The following is a 27,402-nucleotide window of genomic DNA, read 5'->3' on the forward strand; positions in this document are numbered from 1 at the left end:
AGAAATATTTTCCACATTGAAGATGGAAAATGGCATTGTTGGTTTGTTGATCTTGCAGCTCAGGTTTATTTGCTTTTTTCTGATGGATCTTTGTGATAGGTGAAGTGGATGCTTTTGGCTTTGGATAGTATTCATGGAGCCATCGAGTTTCACGTTTAGCAACTTTTTTGTCAAGTAATGGAGAACTGATTGAGATTAACTAAATTTCAGAAGTATAAATTTATAAGCATAAATGCTATGTCATCATGACATCAATCATGGTAAAGATACTTGACCGTATAACACATAACTTGTATAAATGAATCACAGCCTTTTTGATGAATAGAGGGCTAAATTACATATCAGAAGGTTGTTTGTTGAATAGAGAATTAGAGCAAAGCATTGACTTTATGGAATAATTAGTCATAGGAAAGCATAGAGATGTGTATTAACTTCTTTTTAAAATAATCTAATTACTGGAATTTTATTTCCATTAGATACAACCTCTTACCCTTGGAGGGGATTAATTTAACACTAATTTTACAGCACTCACTTTTTTCAATTCCCCCCAGAGTGAACACCCACACATCTTTATTTGCAGTTGTCATCACAACATTGTTTGTTGTAACTACATTATCATGAAATTTATGTTGACTAAATTTAGAGTGTCTGCTCTTTCTAACCCTATAATCTACTCAGTACATTGTCTCTAAATCACAATGTATGTTGATGAGTTACTACATGAAGGTTGCTAGTATAATTCATTTTGTACTAATTCCTGTAGATTAGGTTTATAGGCTATTAATGCTAGCTTCTATTGCCCTTTCTTGCAGCACTGGCCCCTTCTCTATTTACTCTAGTTGTTATTGTAATAAAGAGTAGGTTTGATGACTCTTAGTATCTGAAACTCTTAAATCTATGAATAATTTTCATTTTTTCCCTCCCTAGCTAAGAATAGTGTATGTGAGGTATGATAATAGAGGACTTTCTAGTTATCTGTATAAATCATGGATATTCTTGAAATTAATTTAATCAATTTTGCAGATATTAATATTTTCCATCCTTACAATGGCTCTTCTGTTAAGTAATCATTAATAATATTAAATTAACCCCTGGGTGAAATAATAACTCCATGTTGTACTGTATGAGTCTCGCTACTATCAATTAACTTCTAATAAAATTAATTTTCAATATTTGAATATATGACTGAATTTGGTATTTTACATTAAAATTTTATTATAATTTATTAGCAATGTGTAGGCATAAAGATTGGTAAAAATGGTGTGTTAAAGGAAGATTAGGAGATAATACTCAGGGGTAGTCAGAAAGTTAAAGATATTACCATTGGCTAAGTATATGTTGCTCATCAATGACAGGTTCAAGTTAGGGTGTTAGTAAGTAAGTATATTAATTATTTTAAGATTTTATTGATGAATAGAACCTCCTTTAGGTTTTTTTCTCCATGGAAAGGTTTATATGGAAATTATTTACAAGTATGTTTAAATTGTCAAGGATCATATGATTAACTTATTTGAGGGAACATACATGTATGAATGGGCTTCCCAGGTGGCTCAGTGGATAAAGAATCTGCCTGTAATGCAGGAGACACAGGAGAGATGGGTTCGATTCTTGGGTTGGGAAGATGCTCTGGAGGAGGGCATGGCAACTTGCTCCAGTGTTCTTGCCTGGAGAATCATATGGACAGAGGAGCCTGGCAGGCTATAGTCCATAGGGTCACATGGAATCTGACACAACTAAAGTGACTAAGCACGCATGCACATATGTATGAATAACTAGCCATCAAAAATGTATAATAACCCCTTATTTATTCCCTACATCCACATAATAAAAGTTTTGGTAATTCAATCTCTGAAGCTTATGAATAGCATTCTCAAGCTATTAATTTATTAAATGTACCTGGACATTTGTTGTTCTTTAAAGTGAATAAATGGTAATGTTGGGATTCTGTTCTTTCCTCTGATGATTTTCTATTTTAAATTTGTAGATTCAGATTATTCAAAGCAGTATCTCATTAAGAAGATATTAGTAATTTATCATTTAATAATATATTTTTAAAAATCTGAAAGCTCTTCTAAAAATAATTGTGTCGTGCATTTGTAGTTAGTTTAAATAGTCTGAAAAAATGTTTTTGAGATGCTGTCCAGACAACTTTGATTGTAAGCTTTAAGTGATTTCACAAATGATTGGTGAAAGTATTTGAAATAGATGACCTTTTATACCGGTATCCCTGCATGTTGCAAAATAAGAATGTTGTGTTTTAGAAAATTTATAGCAATGGTTACATGCTTGTTGTTCAAAAGTCTAATGAAATTAGGCTGTCAGGAGTCAAAAACTTTAATGATGAGGAATTAACATTTCTTACAACACTTTTTCTTCAGGCTACTGTTGCCCACTCCCTTCACAGACATTGTTGTTTTGATAACACCGAAGAATGGGGAAGAGAGCAGTAGATATTTCAAAGAGTGATTAACTAAGCATCTTTAAAAATATGTCAGCAAGACTGAAGCTACAAGCTCAAATAATTAAAATGCATCAATAGAGAAATGAGGTTGGCAAAATAGCTCACATATTCACATCATTTTATTTTTGATTCATTGATGAGAAACTATTCATAACTTTCTTGAAACATAAAGAGATTGGAAAATATATTTTGATATTTACATTTTATTGTTATATTCTTTACTCTTATTTATTTAAAGTTTTATAGTATCTTAAGGTAAAAATCTTCCTTTACTTATTTATTTCTTGAGAAATAATATCTTTTAACAAATAACATTATTAACATTATTAACATCTTATTCTCATCACAATTTGAACCATAAAGATCCAATCAGAGTTTTCTTTAATTTGGTACTTCATTCTTATTTTTCTCTCATAATAACCAGATTCTTCTCTTTGATGTCTCAAATGTTAAACCTCTTTCACTCTTTAAAGAAGAAAGCATTATATCTACTATAGTTTTATTCACCTTCATGACCACAAGTCTTCATGGAAAAGTCAATGCAAACAAATCATAGAGCTAGAACTAAAACGATACTGTTGAAAGGTATAAGAGAAAAGAGACATGACCTTATAATTAAAGTCTTTCAGGATTCCAACTATTTGGGGGCAGTGGGGTCAATATTTCTTTCAGTTCTGTACCCAGTTGCCTCCCTGCTCTCCTTTCTGGATGGGGATTACATATATAAAATCTTCTGACGGTTTTTCATAGGTTACTGAGTCTATGTTGTTGTTTTATAATTTTTTCCTCTCTTCCTCAGTTTTGATTATTTTTATTTACCTATCTTCAAGTTAACTGATATTTCGTTCTACAGTGTTCAATTTTCCAGAAAAAAAAATTCTGTGAATTATCTTATTAAATACATTACATTTTTCATTTTAAGTTTTATATTTGGTTTTCTTAGAAGTTACTGTATCTTTCCTGTTCCCCTTGTTTTATTATATGTGTGTATGTATGTACAAACAAATGTGTGTGGGCAGATGTGTGCTTGCTTAGTCTCTAAGTCATGTCAGACTCTTTGCAGCCCCTTGGACTGTAGCCCACCAGGCTCCTCTGTCCATGGGATTTCCCAGGCAAAGATACTGGAGCAGGTTGCCCTTTCCTTCTCCAGGGGATCTTCCCCACCCAGGGATGGAACCTGCATCTTCTGCATTGGCAGGCAGATTCTTTACCACTGAGCCACCTGTGAAGCCCATGTGTAGGTGTATGTCGATATATTAAAGAATTTATAGGATTATATTATATATACACATATGTGGATATAAATACATATGTCATATAATATATAATTTATATCTATATGTATAATACTATAAATTCTTTAAGCTATCTATCAGTTCAGTCGCTTAGTCGTGTCTGACTCTTTGCGACCCCATGAATCACAGCACGCCAGGCCTCCCTGTCCATCACCAACTCCCAGAGTTTACCCAAACTCATGTCCATTGAGTCAGTGATGCCATCCAGCCATCAAGCTCTATATAGTATTTATTTTAAAGTATACTAATTCCAACATCTTAGTCTTATGTGGGCTTATTAATATTTTTCTTTCTTTCTTTGCCTAGGGATCACATTCTGAATGTTTTATATATCTACTAATGTTTTGTAGTGGTAGATTACTGGACATTGTGTTTAATATACTTTAGAGACTGAATTTTGAAGAATATTGTGTTTTATTTTAGCAGACAGTGAAATTACTAAAGTATCACTTAATATCAATGGAAGATGTGTTTCATTTTTATTTTTGTTCTATTTTGATCCTTTGCATAGTTCTAAGTTATAATCCTTAGTCTAATTTGTGGTTCTTATGTCTAAGTTCTGAACTCTAGACAGAGTTCAAAATTTGGCCAAAACCTATAACTAATAAGATTTAAACTCCAAACTCTGTTTCCTATACATCAGGGCGTTGCTGAAATCTTGCAGACCGTTTAGCCTTTCGACTGTGGCTTTCTGCTAGGTTTCTTCTTGTTTTTCTCTCTGCAGTTTATAATTTTAGGCAAGAATTTGGGGGACCATTAAGTGTAAGTTTTTCGTCTCCTCCTTCTCTGGTTCCCTCCATTCCAGGATTTCTGTGCAATCACAGCTGCTCTCACAATTCTGAATTCTGATCTCTGGCTTCTCAGCCTTGTAAGACTGAGGTATTTTGCTGATCTGTAATTTCTCTGCAGTGAAACTTATGGGGAAGGCCATTAGAGAAAACTGGTTAAATAGATCCTTTTCTTGGGCTTCCCTGTAGCTCAGCTGGTAAAGAATCCTCCTGCAATGCAGAAGACCCCAGTTCGATCCCTGGGTTGGGAAGATCCCCTGGAGAAGGGATAGGCTACCCACTCAAGTATTCTGGCCTGGAGAATTCCATGAACTATACTCCATGGGGTCACAAAGAGTTGGACACGGCTGAGTGACTTTCACTTTCTTTCTTTTATTTCAAGGCTCATATTGCGAATTTCTGCCTGAGTTTGTTCTCTGGTATCTTTGAATAGTTTTGTATTAAAATATTTTTCCAGAATTTAGAATTATTACTGACAGGAGAGTTAGTTTGATATAAGCTACCCAATTATTCTAAGAAGCAAAACTCTACATTATTATTTTTAATTCGAGGATAATTGCTTTAAAATGTTGTGTCGGTTTCTGCCATACATAAACATGAATCAGCGACAGGTATACATATGTCCCCTCCTTCCTGAACCTCCCTCCCATCTCCTACCCCATCCCACCCCTCTAGGTTGTCACAGAGCTCCCGGCTAAACTCCCTGCATTGTATAGCAACTTCCTGTTAGCTATCTGTTTTACACATGGTAATATATATATTTCAGTGCTACTCTCTCAATTCGTCCTACCTTCCCCTTCCTCCGCTGTGTCCATAAATCTAGAACTCTACATCTTTATATAGACTTTTTACTGATATATAGAATTCATATAGAAACATGTGTAAATTTTAAATATACTCATGGATCAATTTTGAGTAAGAAACCACAGCATGTACCTAACATCCACATCAAGAAATAAAATATTATCTGCATCTTTCCAGCCACTCTTCTGCTCTCTTCCAGTAATTATTCCCACTGTCAAGATAACATATGACCGAATACTTTCACTTATTTTTAATTTCATATAAATGGAATACTCACACATATATGAATTTTGTAGAAACAAGATTACACAATATATTTATATATTGTATCACATATATAATATGTGACTTTTTCCCTTACCACTATGTTGTATGACTCATAAATATTGTTGCATATAATTGAAGTTGTTTATCATTTTCATTGCCATATGCAATTTATTTCTATAAATATACACCAATATATCTTATTTTTAGGTTGGTTATGAAAGCTATTTGTCTAAGTGAGTTTTATGCTTTGGTCAGAGGTAATAACTATACAAAGGAATTGCTTATCTTGGCTTTAAAGTGTGATTTAAACTATTTACAAATTTTGATACTCTATTGTTTATTAGCAGCCTTCTAAGAAGGTTATAATGTGAAGGTATTTAATTAAAATCACTAGTTTGGGGAATTAAATTGTTTATTTAATTAAAAAAGCCTACAATTGATTGACAGTTTGCTTTCAGATTTTGACTGTTCCCGAGAGTGCTTATTGAACATGCCTTTTGGTAATCACATGTGTTCATTTTTGCTCTGGATATACCTAATAATAGAGTAGGTAGGTAAGAGGCTGTACATATATTCAATTGCTGTAGACATTGTGTTACAGTTTCCCCAAACTATCCAAATGTATACTTCTTACAGCAGTGAATGAGGGTTTGAGTTTTCCTATATGCTTACTTTATATTTGGTATTTTTAGTTCTTTTCACTCACTCATTCAGATGGGTGTGTAGTATTACCTCACTGTGGCTTTAATTTACATTTCTCTAATAGCCTTTTCTTAGGTTAATTGACTATTTAGATATCTTCTTTTATGGAGAATATAGTCAGATTTCCTGCTCATTTTTCTTTTGGATTATTTATATTTATATTACATTTATATTTCTTGATATTTTCATAAGATTTTTATGCTACTTTTGGAGATTCCGAAAGTTCTATTTAATTCCTGGTTGAATGAAAAGTTTTAATCATGAATGGATTTGAATTATATCAGTTTTTTTCTGTGTATGTGGATATAAATATATGATATATAGTCTTGTTCTAATTGGTAAATTGTATTGATTTTAAATGTTAAAGTTATCTTGCATTCCTTTAATAAACCCAAGTATCTCATGATGCATTATCATTTTATCTGTCTCTGGATTCAGTTTGTTAATATGTGTAGAATTTTTGCAACTGTATTCCTGAGAGAGAGAGAAGGGAGAAGAGTTTTCTTTCTTTTTGTAACAACTTATTTGCTTTTGTTATCCATATTCTGCTGCTGGGTTCATACAAAATATTAGGAAATTTTACTTCTTTCTTTATTTGATGTCTTTTATTTTCCTTTTTTGTAGTATCCTTGTTGAGCTTTTATTTCAGCGCTTCTCTGGCTTCATAAATTCTTCCTCATTTTCTGTTGCTTGAAAGAATGTGTATATTATTGGTATTTTTTTCCTGTACATGTTTAGAAGTATTCACCATTTATGTTACCAGGGTTGGCAATTTCTTTGTAGGTGCTGAATTACATTTTCAGTTTCTGTACTACATTTAAAACTATTCAAAATTTTATGTTTTCTTGTGTCAGGTTTGTTAGGTTGGATTCTTCTTGGAATTTGAATATTTCTCCAATTTTGAAAAAAAATTTGCACTAAATTTGTTCATAATAGCATCTTATTGTCTATTTAATGTCTATTGAGTGTGTAGTCATGTCCTCTTTTCCCTTATATTGGTAATTTGTTCCTTTTCCTTTTATTGTTCTTGGTCAGATTTGCTGATGTGCTATCAATCTACTAGTCTTTCAAACAGTAAACTTTTTGTTTGTTTACTTTTTAGGCTGTATATTTCTTTTCTTTTCCATTATTTTTTTTTTCCTACTTACTGCTGCTAAGTCACTTCAGTCGTGTCCGACCCTGTGTGATCCCATAGACGGCAGCCCACCAGGCTCCCCCGTCCCTGGGATTCTCCAGGCAAGAACACTGGAGTGGGTTGCCATTTCCTTCTCCAATGCATGAAAGTGAAAAGTGAAAGTGAAGTCGCTCAGTAGTATCCGACTCTTAGCGACCCCATGGACCGCAGCCTACCAGGCTCCTCTGTCCATGGGATTTTCCAGGCAAGAGTACTGGAGTGGGGTGCCACTGCCTTCTCCATTTTCCTACTTAAGTTCTCCTTAATAGGAAACTTTTCCTTTAAGTTTCATTTGTTTCTCATCATCTCTTCAGAAGGATACATAGATAATTTTTAATGTGGTGTGATAATATATTATTGTACTTTCATTTACTTGTGGATTTTTTAGGAATATATTGTTAAATTTTCAAACTTTAGGGATTTTCTAGGATTTTGTAAAACATTGAAATTGAGCATAATAACCGTCTTGTAGGAGTATTCACTTTGAATAATTTCAGTCTTTAACATTAACTGTTTGCTTTATGGTGTAGTATGTAGTCAATTTTGGTAATTGTTCTTTAAAAGAATGTTTATCTTGTCATAGTTTGGTATGTGTTCAACATATGTTGTTTATTGGGTTTATTAACTTCATTTTTCAAATATTCTGGGTTTTTTTCCTTGATTTTTCATCTGATTACTTCATCAGTGATTAAGAGAGGTATATTAAAATCCCCACCCGTGATTTGTCACTATTTGTTGTATATATTTTCAGGATATGTTATTAGGTGCCTACAAAACTAGAATTGTTATATTTTTTTCCTAATAGATTGATAATTGTATCATTACATAATGCCTCTCTTAGGAATACTTTTTCCTTAAGATATGCTTTGATGTTACTCTTGCTGCAGCTGCTTTTTTTTTTTTTTGGTACGGTATAACTTTCTCAATCCTTTTATTTTCAGCTCTCTGTATACTTGTATTTAAGATTTGTCTATTGAAAACAATGTAAACTTTATTTTCTAAAATCCATCTGGAAAAGTTTATCTTTTATTGGGATAATTTATAAATTAACATGTAATTTCTTATAAATTTTGCTTAATATTTTATACATCATTTAATTTTGATTTGTCTTTTTTCTCCCTTTTTACTTTCTTTCAAGATCCACATTATTTTAATGACATCAACAAATAGTCACCTGTTATGCTTATGGTGCTTGACATTGTGATTGATCCAAAGATACATAATACCTAAGTAGCAAGCAAAACCATTATTTACAAACTTGTCTGTGAAATACACTTTTTAAAAAAATTTATTTAATCTGACTCTTAGGTTCCCATTTTTGTAGTCAAATAGCAGTCATTCCTTCTTCTTACCTACTCTCAACTCTCAACCAAGGTTCTAGAAAACCCTAAAAAAGGACAACATTCAGGAAAAACCTACTAATTTTTATTCCTTTGAGTTCACTGGTATGTCCCAGTGTGCACTGGTTTCTGAAACCAGGTCTACACATAGAAATTGTTACTAATGCTGGTTGCTATGGTGCTTAGCATCCAACTTCTGAGGTACTTCATGTAGCTACTATCCTGGAATCCTAAAATATCACTGGACTCTGGAGAAGTCTTAGAGCCTGGGTTCCTAATATTTACAAGGCTCTTTAACCATTGTCTCCTTACAGATTCTGCCAAATCATGTCCTTTAGCGGCATTTGCCTTCTTTTTAGCCATCTACACTCCTCTTTGTTTCTGTCTTTTAGCATAATCTCATTAGTAAGCCTGTAGTATCTTCATCTCTCATAGCTTTCCATCCTGAAAGATATATGTCCCTAATTCAAAGAAACACAAAAGTCTATAATAAAACATAATTTCTATCCCTGTATGTGGTCTTGCAATAATTAATTTCTAACTTTGTATAATTTTTAAAATCATATATAAGAAGCAGGGTTATAAAATTAAAACTGTAAGCTTTTGTGGAGTGGTGTAGTAATTTAGGAATATGAGAATAGTGCAAGTTGTGATGAGCATTTTAGCTATATATGAAAGACTAAGTCGAATTTTAATAAATGGAGGTAAGGGAAGTGAACTGTAAGTTTGGGAAAGTAGAGACATAAGGGAATTTATTATGATGAGACTTACTACAGAAAGCATTGTGTACCAGGCTAAGGATTAGGAGATTTTAATTTTTAAATAGAACCTGAGGGTAGAAGAATGAAAGGAATAGCATCTTAACATGATTTATTACTTCTCCTGATGTGCTACAACAAGGGGAAAATGTGCTTTGAGGGGAGGGGATTCTCTTCATTGTATTGTATAAACAAATGTCTATCTTGCTTATAAATGTAGATGTGTATTTTGGAATTGGAGGAAGTTAAATGTAGTAAATATTAGAGAAAGCAGTAAATTGCAGTGAAAAAAAATAGGGGGAAATGGCTTTTCTCTATTTGTCTATTTATTATGAAAATATCTGCAATAAAAATGTAAGCTTTAATTAGTATCTTGCAATATTTTTACATCTAATCTGTTTTCCTTATTTGAAAACTTTTTTATAAATTGTGATTCTTAAAATAATGAACATAAATTTTAATTTTAAAAAGAGGAGCTATATCCTTGACAGAAAACACTCATATTCACTCTCTGAAATCAAATAAAATATTAGGTATTTTACAATATTTGTGAAGAAAGAGCTGGAGTTTGAAAACTTTAGTGTCTTTTGTTCTGTATTGACTATAGTAATGCCCTTTACACAGTTTTAAGAAATAGTATAATCCTTTGATTATTTGTCTTAAACTTGTAAAATGCTTCATTCTAAATACTAACAGTGAAAACTTACATTGAATACTTCCAAACTCTTTCTATGAGGCCACTATCACCCTGATACCAAAACCAGACAAAGACAACACAAAACAAGAAAACTACAGGCCAATATCACTGATGAACGTAGATGCAAAAATCCTCAACAAAATTTTAGCAAACAGAATTCAGCAGCACGTCAAAAAGTTCATACACCATGACCCAGTTGGGTTTATTCCAGGGTGCAAGGATTCTTCAATATATGCAAATCAATGTGATATACCATATTAACAAATTGAAAGATAAAAACCATATGATGATCTCAATAGATGCAGAAAAAGCCTTTGACAAAATTCAGCACCCATTTTTGATTAAAACTCTTCAAAAAATGGGCATAGAAAGAACCTACCTCAACATAGTAAAGGCCCTATGTGATAAGTCTACAGCAAACTTTATTCTCAATGGTGAAAAACTGAAAGCATTCCCCCTAAGATTAGGAACAAGACAAGGGTGTCTACTTTAACCACTGTTATTTAATGTAGTTCTGAAAGTCCTAGCTACAGGAATCAGAGAAGTAAAAGAAATAAAAGGAATCCAGATCAGGAAAGAAGAAGTAAAGCTCTCACTGTTTGCAGATGACGTGATACTATACACAGAAAACCATAAAGATAGTATCAGAAAATTACTAGAGCTAATCAGTAAATTTAGCAAAGTTGCAGGATACAAAATCAATACACAGAAATCACTTGCATTTCTATAAACTAAAAATGAATTAAGCCTTATACTTCTTGGTAGTTGGACTGATTATTTCATTGTTCCTTTCTTCCCAAGGGCATATTTATTAGACCAATTGTAATAAAAAGAGAAAATCACATAAGACCATCTCTGAGTGGTATATAATTGAAATAATGATATAAATGACTTAACAAACTATGAGGGGTCCTCTTAACAGCAGAGTGCTTCACAGACAATTCTCAAATACCTTTGAAAGAAAGAAGGGCACAGTACACCTGGTGGCTCAGACTGTAAAGAATTTGCCTGCAAAGCAGGTGAGCCAGGTTCAATCCCTGGGTCTGGAAGATCCCCTGGAGAAGGGAATGGCAACCCACCCCAGTATTCTTGCCTGTAGAATTCCATGGACAGAGGAGCCTGGTAGGCTACAGTCCACCAGGTTGCAAAGAGTTTGACAAGACTGAGCAATTTTCACTTTCACTTTAGTAAACTTAGATCAGTTCAATCTGTCATTAACCCATAATGTCCAGATGATTCAAGATGGAGAAAGGATATGAAATTATACTTTCATCATCATGTTCTTGAGAAAAAAGGCATTATATATTATCAGTGCAGGTACTCTCAGTTTTATCAAGGACTCATTGTTACATCTGGATTTTGTTCCCAAGAACAAAATTTTCAGATTCAAAGTTACCTTTGAAGAACACAGACAGCAGAATGACATGAAGAAGGGAAAACATTCCAAAAATATATTTTTATTTTTTACTAAACATTTCAAAAATATTTTTTAGTAAATATATATCCATTATAAATACTAGGGTTTGGATATATTAATATGATTTTGCATATGGCAAATAAGTATGGTTATAAATATCGTCATTCTAAATATTTGATAAACAGTATTTGATGTGATACTGATATCTACAGAGAATTTTAAAACCAGTGAAAATGTTAATTGTATCAGCATGTGAAATAGTTTTTTGATATAGATATTTAGTTAGATTTACAATTATGTTCAATGTTTTAAGGAAATATTATATAACAATTCATATTACAATTTAAAATTTTATTTGTTGTTGTTATTCATTCACTAAATCGTGTCCAACTCTGCAATCCCATGGACTGCAGAACGCTAGGCATACACTGTAGCAATTAAATCTTTTATAAAGTAACATGTTATTTTTATTTATTAACTCTTATGATTTTCCTGCAATTTTTTGCTGCATGCTTTGTGATTACCTCTTTATATGACAATTTTGAAATATCAGCTATTTACTTGTGATATGTTTTTGTACAGTTTTTAAAATACTGCTTTTTCTTCTGCCTTTTTTCTTGTTTAGAAAATTGTTGGAATTTTATCTCTTCTTATTTTCTTTGTCTTTCTTTTTTGGATAAAAATTGCTGTTACTCTCAGAGTTGTCTTTTTCCTTTGTGGTATAATAAGAATTTTAAACATCTTGAAGAATCTTTTATAAGCCTTTTTACTTTGTTTACCATAGTAATGTCCTCTGGGATTATTTCTTCCAATTATATTTTAATTTCAGTATGGTCAACAATTCTTTTCCAGTAGTATGCTGGAGATAGAGCCAATTGTATATTCATCTCTTCCCTTCACATGCAGTGACTTTGGTAGCTTGAAACTGGCTGTATGGGAGTTTTTACATTATGGAAATAGGCATGTGTTACAAGGCTTTTTTTCTACCAGAGAGATAGTTGTCTAACCTTTACCAGCGCACCACGGCCTTATATGGTATACTACAATTAATTTCAGAATTAAAATAATTTGAAATGTTAAGGGACTGGGAAACATAAATATTTAACCAAGCTGATATATGAAAGTAATAGAAGGAAACCGAGAGAAGATTATCATAAACTAGGATTTTTAAAAAAACCCAACACAAATTTTAACTCATATGAGAAACACTATTAATTCATCTGGTTTCAAACTTACAAAAATTTATGGCGAATATAGTCTTTCTTTTTTGAAAATGTTGTAAGGTAAGTTTGAAACCAGATAGATTAATAGTGTTTCTAAAATGAATTAGAGTTTGTGTTGATTTTTTTAAAAATCCTAATCTACTTGATTCAGTTTTTTGTTCATTTATGAAAATATGCCCTTGACAAAATGTTAATACACTTAAATTATTTAACTATTTAACTAATACACTTAAATTATTTAACTACTATTTTCTGATTTCCACAATTTTATATTTATGTTTTATGAAATTCCTTTATAGTGTCCAGAATAAAGTTTTTTTTCTCAAAATACTATATATAATTCCAGCAATGTATAGATTACCAATGAGACAGATTAATCATGGATGGTACTGGATAGTGTACTACTTCTCTATCTGTTAAGTAAAGTTTAGAATTGTCATTCACATTAAAATTTTTAATTAAACATTAGAAACTAATTCCATAACAACTAGAGAACCTATTATTTTGTCCTCCTGTGATTCATTGACTTTCAGCTAACAACGTAGATGTGTTAGGATAAATATTTACTTTTTTCCAGATAATATGGCATTTTTTCACTAATTAGTATTTTGGGGGCATGTTAGTTCATAGACTCCTTTAATATTCAGATGATAATTTACTCTTCTTTTAAATGTAAAAACAATTTGTTAATATTATGCTACCTTTTGAAACTTGATAAATATTTAGAAATAGATGAATCTAACTAAATTTGTATTCTGCTAACTTAACTGTGAGAAGGCAATGGCAACCCACTCCAGTACTTTTGCCTGGAAAATCCCATGGACGGAGGAGCCTGGTAGGCTGCAGTCCATGGGGTCGCTAAGAGTCGGGCACGACTGAGCGACTTCACGTTCACTTTTCACTTTCATGCATTGGAGAAGGAAATGGCAACCCACTCCAGTGTTCTTGCCTGGAGAATCTCAGGGACGGGGGAGCCTGGTGGGCTGCTGTCTATGGGGTCGCACAGAGTCAGACACAACTGAAGCGACTTAGCAGCAGCAGCAGCAGCAGCTTAACTGTGATGATTTCTACGAATTATATTTTTTATTGAATGAGAATGTCAAAATAGCTTGTTGTTTACAAATTTTCAGTTTTATTTGTACAAAAGAAATCAGTTTTAAGATATACTTTTTCCAAAATCAGAAATTCCAAAATTAATAATGTTTCTCTATTATCTCTTCAATTTAAGTTTATTAGTTCTTCTTGTGTGCCAAATTTCTGTGTGTAACAGTTATGTCTTACATTTAATGGTATGTTATATGGCCATATAATATAAAATAGAATTGATAATCATTAGTATGCAGAGCAGGCCTATTATTAATTTTTTTATTTTATGTACCTTCTCTAATTTGTGCTTCTCTCTTAGCCTCTAATAGTTTCATGTGTTCAAAGTTCCTACTAAAATTTATAATTCAAATTTTTACTAATTTAGATATGATGTGTCTTCCTTCATTATTTTATTCTGATTAGTATGGCCTTTAAAATTTTTAAATGAAAATGTTAAATGAGAGTCTGTAGTGTGAAGCAGAAATTAGATTTTAATATCCCTTTTGCATATAAAGAGTTTTAAATTTATTTTGACATTTTAATTTTTTTTCCAGATAAAGCCTTATGTTCATATAATTCAGGTAAATTTTAGCATGCACAGTGTTTGATGCATGAATTCATATGCACAGTTTAATTGGTTTGTTGTTTTGTGCTTTGTCTGGCTATTGTGCATATGTAAAATTACTCAACAAAATGTCACTAGCTTTCTTTTTCTACCTATAGAGCTTTTCCAGTATCTCCCATGTTGACATCTTTATTATTTGGTATTAAAAACCTTTTGTGGAAATATAGTGATTTGTGATTTTAGTGTGTCTGCTCTTGTCTCATTTAGTATGGTATTATTTCATCAATGAAGTATGTTTTAGTGTATTATTGTGTTATCATGTGCACTATTTCAGAACTTTTGAATATATATGGATGCAATTTGCTATATTTTTGACTTATGAAGGAATAGTGTTAAATGTTCTAAGTATGTTAAAATATAATTAAAACTGAAATGTTTGCTGTAGTTTCCATCATTTTAGCTCCTTTTTCATATCTTTTAAGGAAAACTTAATAGATTTAGGTTTTTATGACTTTTAAATTCATACATGCACAGAGTGTATGCCAAGCTATTTAAACTAATGGTAAGTTTTTTAACTGGTTACTGAGCTCTTTCTTGGTTTTTAACAATTTTAATAAGGTTAACATTTTAAATTTAGTCTAATGAACTTTTATATTTAAAAAATTAACTTCTTAAGTAAGATTAGAAAAAAAGTTATTTAAAACCACAGGAATAGTGGACTGAATTTTCAGTCCCTAAATGAAAACGAGGTAAATGAAGAAGGACTTACTGTTTACAACCAGAATCGAGTAAAAGGGGCTGGACTTTCCTTCCCACCTTAAAACAACAAAAATGAACGAGTACAAGAAACAACTGTTTGACACTGGGCATCAGGCTACTGCTAAGAGAACTCAGATGAGCTGAACCCTATAATTGCTCTTGCCTGATTCTCTTTGAGAGAATTTCCTGCACACACCATATGGTGAGGGGCCCAGATGGAACCAACAGATTCCCTGAGTTAGGGCGATGGAGCTGAATTCAGGGAGACAGACTACTGGAAAGGAGAGAACTATGCAGAGAGGTAACGCAAAGATCCACAGAAGATCCCTCTCAAGTGTTCAGACGAGTTTGATGAATGAATGAATGGAGGAATCTACCCAATGCTGGGGAAAGAACCACCCAAAACGATTAGAGGTAACAATACCTGAGAATAGGGTCTTTTTTTTTTTTCTTTCCAGTAAGTCTGGAAACATCAAGTTTCACAGGACATTGTGTTGAGTATGCAGAAATGTCTGACCTCAGTAGTGAAGAATAGTTAGCTATAGAACACGGTATAACGTTAAAAAAAATTTTAAAGCACGAACTGAAAGGAACGAAGTGTTTCTATGAAAACTTCATGTAGAAGAAAGCTTAAGAATATTTAAAGGAATATAAAAGCATCCAACACACAATGTAAAATTCACAGTGGCTGGCATCCAATTAAAAATTACCAGGCGTGTAGAAAAGGAAAAAAAGAATCATTAAAAGGACATAAATGAACCAAAATTAAATAAGAGGTATAACAATTCAGTTCAGTCGCTCAGTTGTGTCCGACTCTTTGCAACCCCATGAACTGCAGCACACCAAGCTTCCCTGTCCATCACCAACTCCTGGAGCTTACTCAAACTCATATCCATTGAATCAGTGATGCCATCTGACCATCTCATCCTCTGTCAGCCCCTTTTCCTCCTGCCTTCAGTCTTTACGAGCATCAAGGTCTTTACCAGCATCAAGGTCTTTTCAAATGAGTCAGTTCTTTGCATCAGATGGCCAAAGTATTGGAGTTTCAGCTTCAGCATCAGTCCTTCCAAAGAACACCCAGGGCTGATCTCCTTTAGGATGGACTGGTTGGATCTCCTTGCAGTCCAAGGGACTCTCAAGAGTCTTCCCCAGCACCACAGTTCAAAAGCATCAATTCTTCGGCACTCAGCCTTTATGGTCCAACTCTCACATCTGTACATGACTACTGGAAACACCATAGCTTTGACAATATGGACCTTTGAAGCTATCTAATACACAGGTAATTTAAGTCCCTAAGTCCCTACAGGAGAGGAGAGGGGGAAGCACAAAGATATTTGAAGAAATAATGGCTGATCAATTGCCCAATTTGATGGAAACCCATAATCCAACATATCCAGGAATGTCACTGAACTCCAAACACAAGAAACATAAATAATATATCAAGGCACCTTAAAATTATGTTCTTTAAAACTAATCACAAATAGAAAATCGTATAGCATTGAGAGAAAATAAACTCAACGCATAACTGAGAAATAAAGGTAAAGATGACTGCAGATTTTTCATAGGAAACAGTGTGAATACTCAAAAAATGTCAATCTAGAATTCATGCCCATTCATATTTCCTACAAAAATGAAAGCAAAATAAAATCTTTTCAAACGCACAACTGCTGAAAGAGCTCATCACCAGAAGACTTGCACCGTAACAAATGTTAAAGAAAGCCCTTTAATCCTTCTACAATCAAAAAGAAGAAGAATGATGCCAGAGATACAGACTATGAATGTATTTAAAACAAAGGGGAATATCAGAAATGGTAACTTCATGGATAAATATATAAGATTTTTTTCTTGTTTAAATATGTTTAATTGACTATTTAAACAAATAGCAATACAGTATAGGGTTTGCAGTACATATGAAATATATGACAATAGCAGCAGAAAGGTAAAGAGAGGAGAAATAGAAGTGTATGACTGTAGTGTATTTATGGATTACTGAGTGTATGTATTAAATGTAGATTGCAATAATTTTGGAGAACGCAATGGCACCCCACTCCAGTACTCCTGCCTAGAAAATCCCATGGACAGAGGGCCCTGGTGGGCCGTAGTCCATGGGGTCGTTAAGAGTCGGACACGACTGAGCGACTTCACTTTCACTTTCACTGTAAGCCCTCAAACCACAAAATAAAGTGTTAGTGCTAATAAGCCAGGAGAAAAGAGAAAATGAAGCCAGAAAATTAACCATTTCATCCAAAAGAATACAGAAAAAGAGGGAAAATGGAACAAAGGGGCAAATAGAAAATGAATAGTAAGTTGACAATATAAGCCAAGAAAGTCAATGATCACATTAAGTGTAAATAGTAAAAATACCCCAATAAAAAGGCAGAGATTGGATTTTAAGACCCAGCCATATGCTGCCTACAAGAAACCCATTATAAATATAAAACACAAGGGGTTTTAATGAAAAGGATAGGAAAGATAGCATGCTAATATAAATTAAAAGAAATATGAATTATCTATATTATATTAGACAAATTTGATTTTAGAGCAAATATATTACCAGGGACAATGTTTATTTTATAATAATAAAAGGGTAAATTGATCAAGAGATAATACTAATTCTCAACATTTAAACATGTAATAATAAATCTTCAAGTTACTTAGAGAAAATTTATAGAGATTGTTAGACTAGATTAATTTTTAAAAAACAAAAAAGGAATTAACTATGGTTTTTGAATAGCTCAACAAAATTGACCAAGAAAAATGACACAGATTACTGAAATGCTTTGGGAATCACTACTAATTTAACCGAATTTTAAGGGAATACTCTGGAGAATCACATAGGAATATAATGAACACTTTTATGCTATGAAATTAAACAACCTAGATGAAATGGGAAAATTTGTAGATTCATGAATTACAGAAACAGATTAAAAAATCTGAATAAATGTATAACATATAAAGAAGTTGAATCAGTAATGAAAATATCCCCACAAATAAAAGCCTAGGCTTCGTGGCTTTACCAGTGATAAGCATGATGAATTCTATGGTACGTGTAAAAATAAATACCAATACAACTCAAACCCTTTGAGAAAAATAGAAAAGGAATTATTTTCCAATTAATTCCATTCGGTCAATATTATCCTGATACCAAAGTCAGACAAATATGTCACAGGAAATCTAGAAGTCAAGATCCATGAACTTAACAAGAAATCCTCAACAAAATATTAGTAAATCAAATCCAGCAATGTTATACACTATAACTGAGAAGGATTTATCCTAGTAATGTGAAGTTGGTTTACTAACTAAAAATCAATTCACCATATAAATAGAAAAAAGGACAAAAACCATATAATCTTATGAAAAGATGAAGTAGCTATGACAAAATCCAACACCAACTCATGAAAAAAGCTATCAGTGAAGTTGGAATAGAGGAGAACGTCCTCAATTTGATATAGAGAACCTACAAAAACTTACAGCTGACACCATTTTTAATTGAAAAAGACTGAATGCTTTTCCCCTAACAAAGCAAGGATGTCTCATCTTAGCATTTCTATTCAGCAATGGATTGGAGACTCTAGTTAATAGTAGTGAAGCAAGAAAAATAAATAAAAAACATTCAAAATGCGATGGAAGAAGTGAAATTGTTTTTATTCACAAACAACATGATGCTGTATATAGAAAATTGTAAAGAATCCATAGAAAGCTACGGAAGCTAATAAACAATGTCAGCAAGGTTCCTAGATAATTGGACAATATCTTAATTCAATTGATCTTTTATACTAGCCATTAACATTTTGTAAAGGAAATTTAGCATATTTTTATTCATTTTAAAATAAATAAATTAAAATACTTGTGAATATATTTCAAAAATAAGTGCAAACTTGCATACTAAAGAAGTCACAGAAATTGTTGAAAAATTAATGGATAATTTACATAAATTGAGAGATATTTCACATTCATGGATTGTAAGACTCAGTATTATTAAGATGGCAGTTTTCCTGAGTTTGAGTTTTAGATTCAATGTAACCCATATCAAAATCTAAGCAGGATATTTTTTGCTTAAATTATCAAGCTGATTTTTTTTTTCCTTAGGAATAAATTTTTTTTAAATTTTACTTTATTTAATTTTACAAAATTATATTGGTTTTGCCATATATCAAAATGAATCTGCCACAGGTATACATGTGTTCCTCATCCTGAACCCTCCTCCCTCCTCCCTCCCCATACCATCCCTCTAGGTCATCCCAGTGCACCAGCCCCAAGCATCCTGTATCCTGCATCAAACCTGGACTGGCGACTCGTTTCATATATGATATTATACACATTTCAATGCCATTCTCCCAAATCATCCCACCCTCTCCCTCTCCCACAGAGTCCAAAAGACTGTTCTATACATCTCTTTTGCCGTCTCGTATACGGGGTTATTGTTACCATCTTTCTAAATTCCATATATATGCATTAGTATACTGTATTGGTGTTTTTCTTTCTGGCTTACTTCACTCTGTATAATGATCTTAAAATTTATATAGACACTCAAAAGATCCTGAACAGCCAAAACAAATATAAATTTGGAAATCTTATATAAAGCTTCAGTAATAATAATAGTATGGTGCTGGCCCAATGATAAACTACAAATAAATGTGATCTAATTTAGAATTTAAAAATAAGCCCTTATATTTATGGTCAACTGATTTTCAACAGAGTGCAAAGGAAGCCCAGTGAGAAAAGTATTGTCTTTATAACTAATAGTGCAGGAACAATCAAATATCCATATGTTAAAAGATTATTTTAGAACTTATCTCACACCATCCACAAAAATCAACTTAAAAATGTATCAAAGACCTGACTATAAGCTAAGACTATAAAACTCTTAATAAAAAACATAGGAGAGATCTATATTACCTTAGGCTAGGCAGAGATGTCTTTAATACAATACCAAAAACAAAATCAATAAAAGAATGAGAAATAAATTTGACTTCATAAAATTTTAAAATGTTTTGTTTCAAGACACCATTAAGAAGGTAAAAAAGATGAGCCACTCCGAAGTATTTTGGAGAAAACACTTGCAAATCATATATCTGACAAAGGACTTGCACCCACAATATATAAACAAAACTTAAAATTCAATAACAAGACAAATAATGCAATCAAAAAGTGGGCAAAAAAATATGTATTGTGTTTTCATGGAAGAAGATGTACAGATGACAAATAAGCACATGAAAAGATGCCCCAAATCATTATTTGCTAGTGAAATATAGTTTTTAACCACATGAAATTATAAATTCATACCAACTAGAATCAATAAAATACAAAAGAAGAATAATACAAATTTGGCAAGGATATTGAGAAGTTGAAACCCTAATATATTTACTGCTAGAAATATGAAATGGTACAGTTCTTTGGAAAAGAGTTTGATGGTTTATTAAAAAAAAAATAAATTTACCATATAACCTAGCAACTCACTGACAGGCAGGTGACATGAATATCCACTCAAAGACTTGTACATGAGTGTATAGCATTATTCATAATGGACAAAAAGTAGTATTCATACAGCAGATTACTATTAATAACAGGCGGAAAAGTACAATACATACAACAACGTGGTTGAATTTAAAAAACAATTATGCTGAATCAAGTGCCAGGTACAAAAGGTCAAGTGATTTTAAAAATGAACCTCTATCCACATTTCACACCATTATAAGGTTTCCTCAGAATAGATCAACGTAAACCTTAGAATTATGGAACTCCCAGGGGGTGCAGTGGTAAAGAATCTGCTTGCCATTGCAGGATCTCTGGGTCACAAAGATCCCCTGGAGAAGGAAATGGTGACCCACTCCAGTATTCTTGCCTGGAAAATTCCATGGGCAGAGGAGCCTGGTGGGCTACAGTCTATGGGGTCAGAAAGAGTCAGACACGACTGAGCATACACACACACACAAACCTTAAAAGTATAAAACTCCTAGGAAAAACCTTTGTCACCTTTGGTGAGTCAGAGATATCTTAGGACCCCCAAAATCGTATTCCATTAAGTAAGAAACTAATGAATTGGATTTCCTCAAAGAAAAAAAAAAGTTTTTGTCCTTTTTCTTTAAAGGACACTGTTAAGATAATGAAGTATTTGCAAATCATATAAATGAAGAATCTGAGTAGAATCATTTGCCGGAGACCACAAAGTGGAGCTAGCGAAAAGTAGAGTTCACCCAGTAGGGGTCCCAAAGTTTACGGTGGGTCATAGGTCAGGTTGGAAAGAAAGCATGCATGAAAACCAGGTTAATCAAAGAAAACTAGAACCTATGAGGACAAATTAGAAGCAGTGTCTGTCTCTAACAGTGATCTTGTGGGTGACTGACTGAAGAAGCCGGTGTCTTTTGTGTGCAACTGAGCTTGACACAGGCCTTCAGAAAGCGGCAGAAGCCAAACGAGCCAAAGAAGCCGTAGGAGCCTAAGGAGCTGACTTGGTTGTCACACCTATTATAAAAATCAGAAAAAATTGAAATGAGAAGTTAAAAAAACAAAGTTATAGTAACAACCTCCCAGAAATTTGAACTACACAGTTAACCAACTTGAATTAATAGAACATATTCTCAACAAATAGAGAACATAAATGCTTTTCATCTATAGATTAAACATGTAAAATTTTGCTACTGATTTTAATTAATATATTCGTAGGGTATAAATTCAAAAGTGTGTATAGTAAAAAAAAAAAAATCTATTGCCCTTATTTTTTCAAACATCTAGTTCTCTTTTCCTGAATGAACCATTGTTACCAGTATCTGTATTTTTGCAGAGATGTTCTGTGCATACACAAACAAATACATATATAGGTAATTATTTTTTCTAACATATTCTGTGCACTTTGCTTTTTTATTTTTAATCTTTATTCTTTTAGTATTACTATTGAAATCCTAACATGGGCCCTTAACAAAGTAATACTAACATTGCTACCTTTTTTCCTAACCAAATCAAAACTTTTAAAAAATCAATCTGATTCACAGCCACACTCCTACCATTTAAAACATTAGTGCCAGGATTTTACCTCTGCTTCTACATTAGAAATTATTATAATTACTGACATTTTGTTAATTCAGAGTTTATTTCTATTTATTTTTTTAAAACTCTCTGCTCTCCTTTTTTTCATCCCTTTCTTCTGGGATTAATGTCTCTATTTTTAGGTATACATGTTTTAAGAAGTTCTTTCAATGAAGAACTGGAAACAGGCTTTGATTCTCTGCATGTATTTTTGTTTATTCATTCCTGGTGGAAAGATTCGCTTTATATAAAATTCGAGAATGATTTTTGTTTTCTCTTAGCCCCCTTAGAATGTTACTCTAACAACTTCTGGTTTCCAACTTTGCAGAAAAATCTCTTCATTTATTTAAATTTTCTTTAATTTTCAGCAGTTGTTATGAGCTGAATTGTGTTCCCCAAATATGTTCTTAAAAGTCCTAACCAGTACCTTCAGCTGTGACTTTATGGGGAAATAGAGTCTTTACAGAGGTAATCAAGTTTTCCTGAGGCCACAAGGGCAAACCCTAATCAAATACAGCTGGTGACCCTAGAAAAAGGGAAAATTTGGACATGGAGACAGACATGCACAGAGGAAGACAATCTGAAGACATTCAGGGAGAAAATGACCGTGTGACTGGAGTGATGGAGCTACAAGCGAAAGAATGCCAAAGCTTGGGCGAACACGAGAAGCCGGAAGAAACAGGAAGTATTCCTCCCTAGGAAGAGACTGAGCACAACATCAGAATGAGCACGGCCCTGCTGACACCCTGATTTTGGACTTCTACTCTCCAGAACTGTGAGACAGTAAATTTCTGTTGTTTGGAACTTCACAGTGTTCGGTACTGTGTTACAGCAGCAATATGAAACTAATTCAGCGGTGTGCTGTGGTGTGGGCCATACATGCTTTATACATTTCATGTTAAATGTATTCCTAAATATTTCATGTGTTTGGATATTTTTGTGAATGATAGTAGTTTTGAAAACAAGTTTCTTAATTTTTCATCGATCATTTTTGTATGTTGACTTTGTATCCCAGAGTTTTGCTAAATTCATTGATTAATCAGTCTTAATAACTTTTTTATAGTTTCCTTAAGATTTTTAATTTACATGACCATGTTACATCTTGCTTTCTAGTCTGTATGCCTTTCATTTATTTCCCTTGTATTTTACTAGTACAATATTGAATCAAAGGGGATGGTAGTGGACATCACTGGCTTGTTCTTTCTTGTAGGGGGAATGCATTCTGTATTTAATAATTAAGGGTTATGTTAGCTGCAGGTTTTTTGTAAACACCTCTTACCAGTTTTAAGAAGTTTCCTTCTTACTAGTTTCCTGAGACATTTTGTCATAATGGAGGTTAAACTTTTTTAAATGATTATTTATGTCTATTAAAATAATTAAAACTTGCGTATATAAATGAAACAGCTTCAGTAACCATTAATTAGAGCTAGAGAGAAAAATCAACAAATTTACAAGCATTAAAAGAAAGTGCAGTATAATTCTCTCTCAACCATTTATTGGTCAAGGAAACAAAAATTTAGGGACAATACAAAATAAACCACGGAATTAACAAATTTATCTCATGGTTAAAGAACTCTGAACCTAACATTTAACGAATTCATATTCCTCTCTTATATACAAGAAACATTTTAAAGAATTATTAATATACTATTCAATAATTCATTTTTTGACAGATTTCAAAGAATTGATATGATTTAGGCTAATCAACTATGTCAATTTTTAAAGAAAGAGATATATTATACCCATACCCTTGATAAATTTTAAAAATAGACACATACTATAAAGAACATTTTTTCCAAAATCTGTTATATCTGCATCTGCCATGGATAAATCAGTCAATAGTGTCTTAAATTTAATCAAATACGGAAATATCTTCTAGACCCATGAAGAAAATTTAATGCATATTTACATACAAATATTTGTGTGATGCAAAGAAGTACTCAGGGGAATGCTTATATTAACAAAGTGTTCAAAGCTTGATAATTATAATGTACTCATCCAGTTTTTTAGGAAAAAGAATCAGTTCAGTTCAGTTGCTCAGTCAGTCTTGTCCGACTCTTTGCAACCGCATGGACTGCAGCGCGTCAGGCTTCCCTGTCCATCACCAACTTCTGGAGCTTGCTCAAACTCATGTTCATCAAGTCAGTGATGCCATCCAACCATCTTGTCCTCTGTCATAAAAATCCAAGGAAAGAAGGCCTTAAAGTAAGAGCAAAAATCAATAAAACAAGAAACAAATTTCTAGTTAGGATTATGAAGCCCAAAATTTAATCCTTTAAGTGAATTACAAAATAAACCTCTGATGAAATTTATGGCAGATTCAAAAGAAGGTACAGTTAGTATTCAAATGATAATATGATTGATATATCAGAAAATACATTAAAAAATAAAATTAGAAATGTTGTAGCAAACAGTTTGAAAACTTAAAGTGAAGAAATTCTTTTAAAATATATGATTTACTACACCTTGAATTAATACATCATTCTATATCTACTACAAAATGGAATTAGTAATTTAAAATATTCCCACAAAGGAATGGTAATTTTATAGATAAGTTCTATCAAAATTTCAAAGAACAGAATTTTTTAATCTACAGATTAATCTCCCAGAGATTAAAATAGGACTAGTTTTCTATATTTAGTTGGGCTAGTGTAACTTTAATTTTAAGCCGAAAGGTTAGTACAAGGAATTAAATGGGCCAGAATCAATTGTAAATAAAAATTGAAAATCATTTATGAAATATCACTGAACTTACAAGATTTTCTTCAATCTGATAGGATGTAAATTCAGTAGATATCACTTTTAATGAAGAAATATTAGAAAAATTCTATTTAAAATCAGAATTAGAAAGAAATGTAAAAGTTCTTTTTCTTTCCAGTATTGAACTTACTAGCATAGAAAGACAAGAAAAAGGGAAAAGGCTTTAGGACTGGAAAGAAAGATTGTCTCCATAAGAAAATACTAACAAAACCATTAAAAAAAGGAGGGAGGGTTATCCAAGGTGGCTCAGTGGTAAAGAATCTGCCTGCCCATGCAGGAGATGTGTGTTCGACCCATGGGTTGGAAGGATCCCCTGGAGGAGGAAATGGCAACCTACTCCAGTATTCTTGCTGGAAAAACCTCATGGACAGAGGAGCCTGGTGGGCTACAGTCCATGTGGTCACAGAGTAGGACATGACTTAGCCACTGAGCATGCACACATGGTTAGTGCGCTACTACTACAAGGAAAAAAGAGACTTTAACAAGTTGGCTGATTATCATTGTTTTACAATAAAACTGCATTTCTGTTTATGAGCAATTAGGTTAGAAAACATCATTTTAACAGTATTTCTAAAATCGATAGAAATGATAAGATACAAAGGATAAATCCAACAAAAAAGGAAAATTTGAATGACCAAAGTTAAAAAATTTCAGAGAGATCCTAAAGGCAACTTGAATGAAGAGAATGCCATATTCATAGCTTGTAAAACAATGCTGTAAAATGTGTCATTTCTCCCTGACTGATGTTTCAATTTAATGTATTTATCAAGTCAAAATCCCAATAGAATGTTTGTTGTGCAGTTTGATAACCTGAATCTAAAATTTAAATGGAAGAGCAAAGAGTGAAGGAGAAAGATCAAAGATATGAATAATTAGGTGAATTATTTGCATTTCAATATATAACATTGTAATAACAAAGACAGTGAGTTATTGGTTTATAGATAATCAGCTTGTACAAGGAAAACAAGTAGAGAACCAAACAAGTCCTAGCAGAGAGAATACATTTATTTATAACGGAAGAAGTAACATTGTAGATCATTGTGGAAAGAGGATGATTAAATAAACAATGCTGAGATATGTGTTATCCATATTGAAAAAGTGAATTTGCATCCATATCTCCTGTCATTCACAAACTCATTTCAAAATGGACAAGGATATAAATGCACAAAGCAACATTTTTAAACTTTCAGAAGGAAATAAGAGTATCTCTGTACTTGTATATAAGCTCAGAAAATTTCTTAAAGGAGACCCTGAAAACAGTTTTAGAAGAAAAGATTGATATATGCAGTGCCATTAAACTTAAGTACTTGAATTCATCAGAATATGAAAAGACAAGATCCACATAGAGAGAACATAACTGCAATATATTTAACTTCTGTAGGACTAATATCAAAATAAATCAAGACTTCCTTCAGGAAAGTGATCAAGAGTTGAAAGGAAGTAGCATTTACAAGCCACGTGTATGCCCTACCTCCGACTCCAACCCCTACTGTCTCACACACACAGGACAACACACAAAGGCTAATAAAATGAGCTTCATTCTTATGTTGGTGTCATTCTTATCTTACATTAGAGGCAGATCTGATCCTTGACCAAGACAAAAGTAATCTTTATGCTCTATGCTGAACCAGTAGCATTAAAATAATCATTGCTTTTTCCTTTATCATTTACAAGTTGAAATCTTACTACCAGCAGAGCAATTCTTAACTCTCTTCTCCATAGCCTCATCTGTGTTATCCTTCCTTTCTCATAAGTTTATTTACAATGTCTGTCCTGATTCTATAACTCCTTTTGTGACCATTCTGTTGAGATGTTGTCAGATAACTGTGGTTTCTGTATTAACCAGTGCTATAAGACCCTCTGTAGAAGGACATGGCAACCCACTCCAGTGTTCTTGCCTGGGAAGTCCCATGGAAAGAGGAGCCTAGCGGGCTACAGTCCATTGGGTCACAAAAGAATCGGACATGACTTAGTGACAAAGCAACAATAAGAGCAGATTCAACTGGGTCTAAAACGTTATGACATATGGATTTGTAAGGAAAATAGTGGTGAGTTAATTCAGTGGGACCACATGACCAAAAAAGATAGGTATTTTCTACCTAACCATTAAAAGGAGAAAAACAAGAACTGCCGTTCCTATCAAAAAAAAAAGACTCTTCCTCTCCCAAGAGGGCAGGGATTACAACAAATAAGCAAAATACAGAGAGAGCGTATCTCTAGGGGGCGGTTGCAGATGTTGGAAGACATTCCTTGAAAGGAATTTCATCAGTGACTGAACAG

General features: G+C 32.8%; 1 protein-coding gene across 13 annotated transcripts in view; it reads left to right on the forward strand.

Moving 5' to 3' along the window:
• RIMS2 (regulating synaptic membrane exocytosis 2) overlaps positions 1-27,402 on the forward strand; it is a 605,965-nt gene that overhangs the window by 340,332 nt on the left and 238,231 nt on the right. The window lies entirely within an intron of this gene.

Source organism: Bos grunniens, chromosome 14, assembly GCF_055505025.1.
Source record: "Bos grunniens cultivar Pamir isolate PY7600 chromosome 14, Bosgru_T2T1.0, whole genome shotgun sequence".
Classification (NCBI taxonomy): Eukaryota; Metazoa; Chordata; class Mammalia; order Artiodactyla; family Bovidae; genus Bos; species Bos grunniens.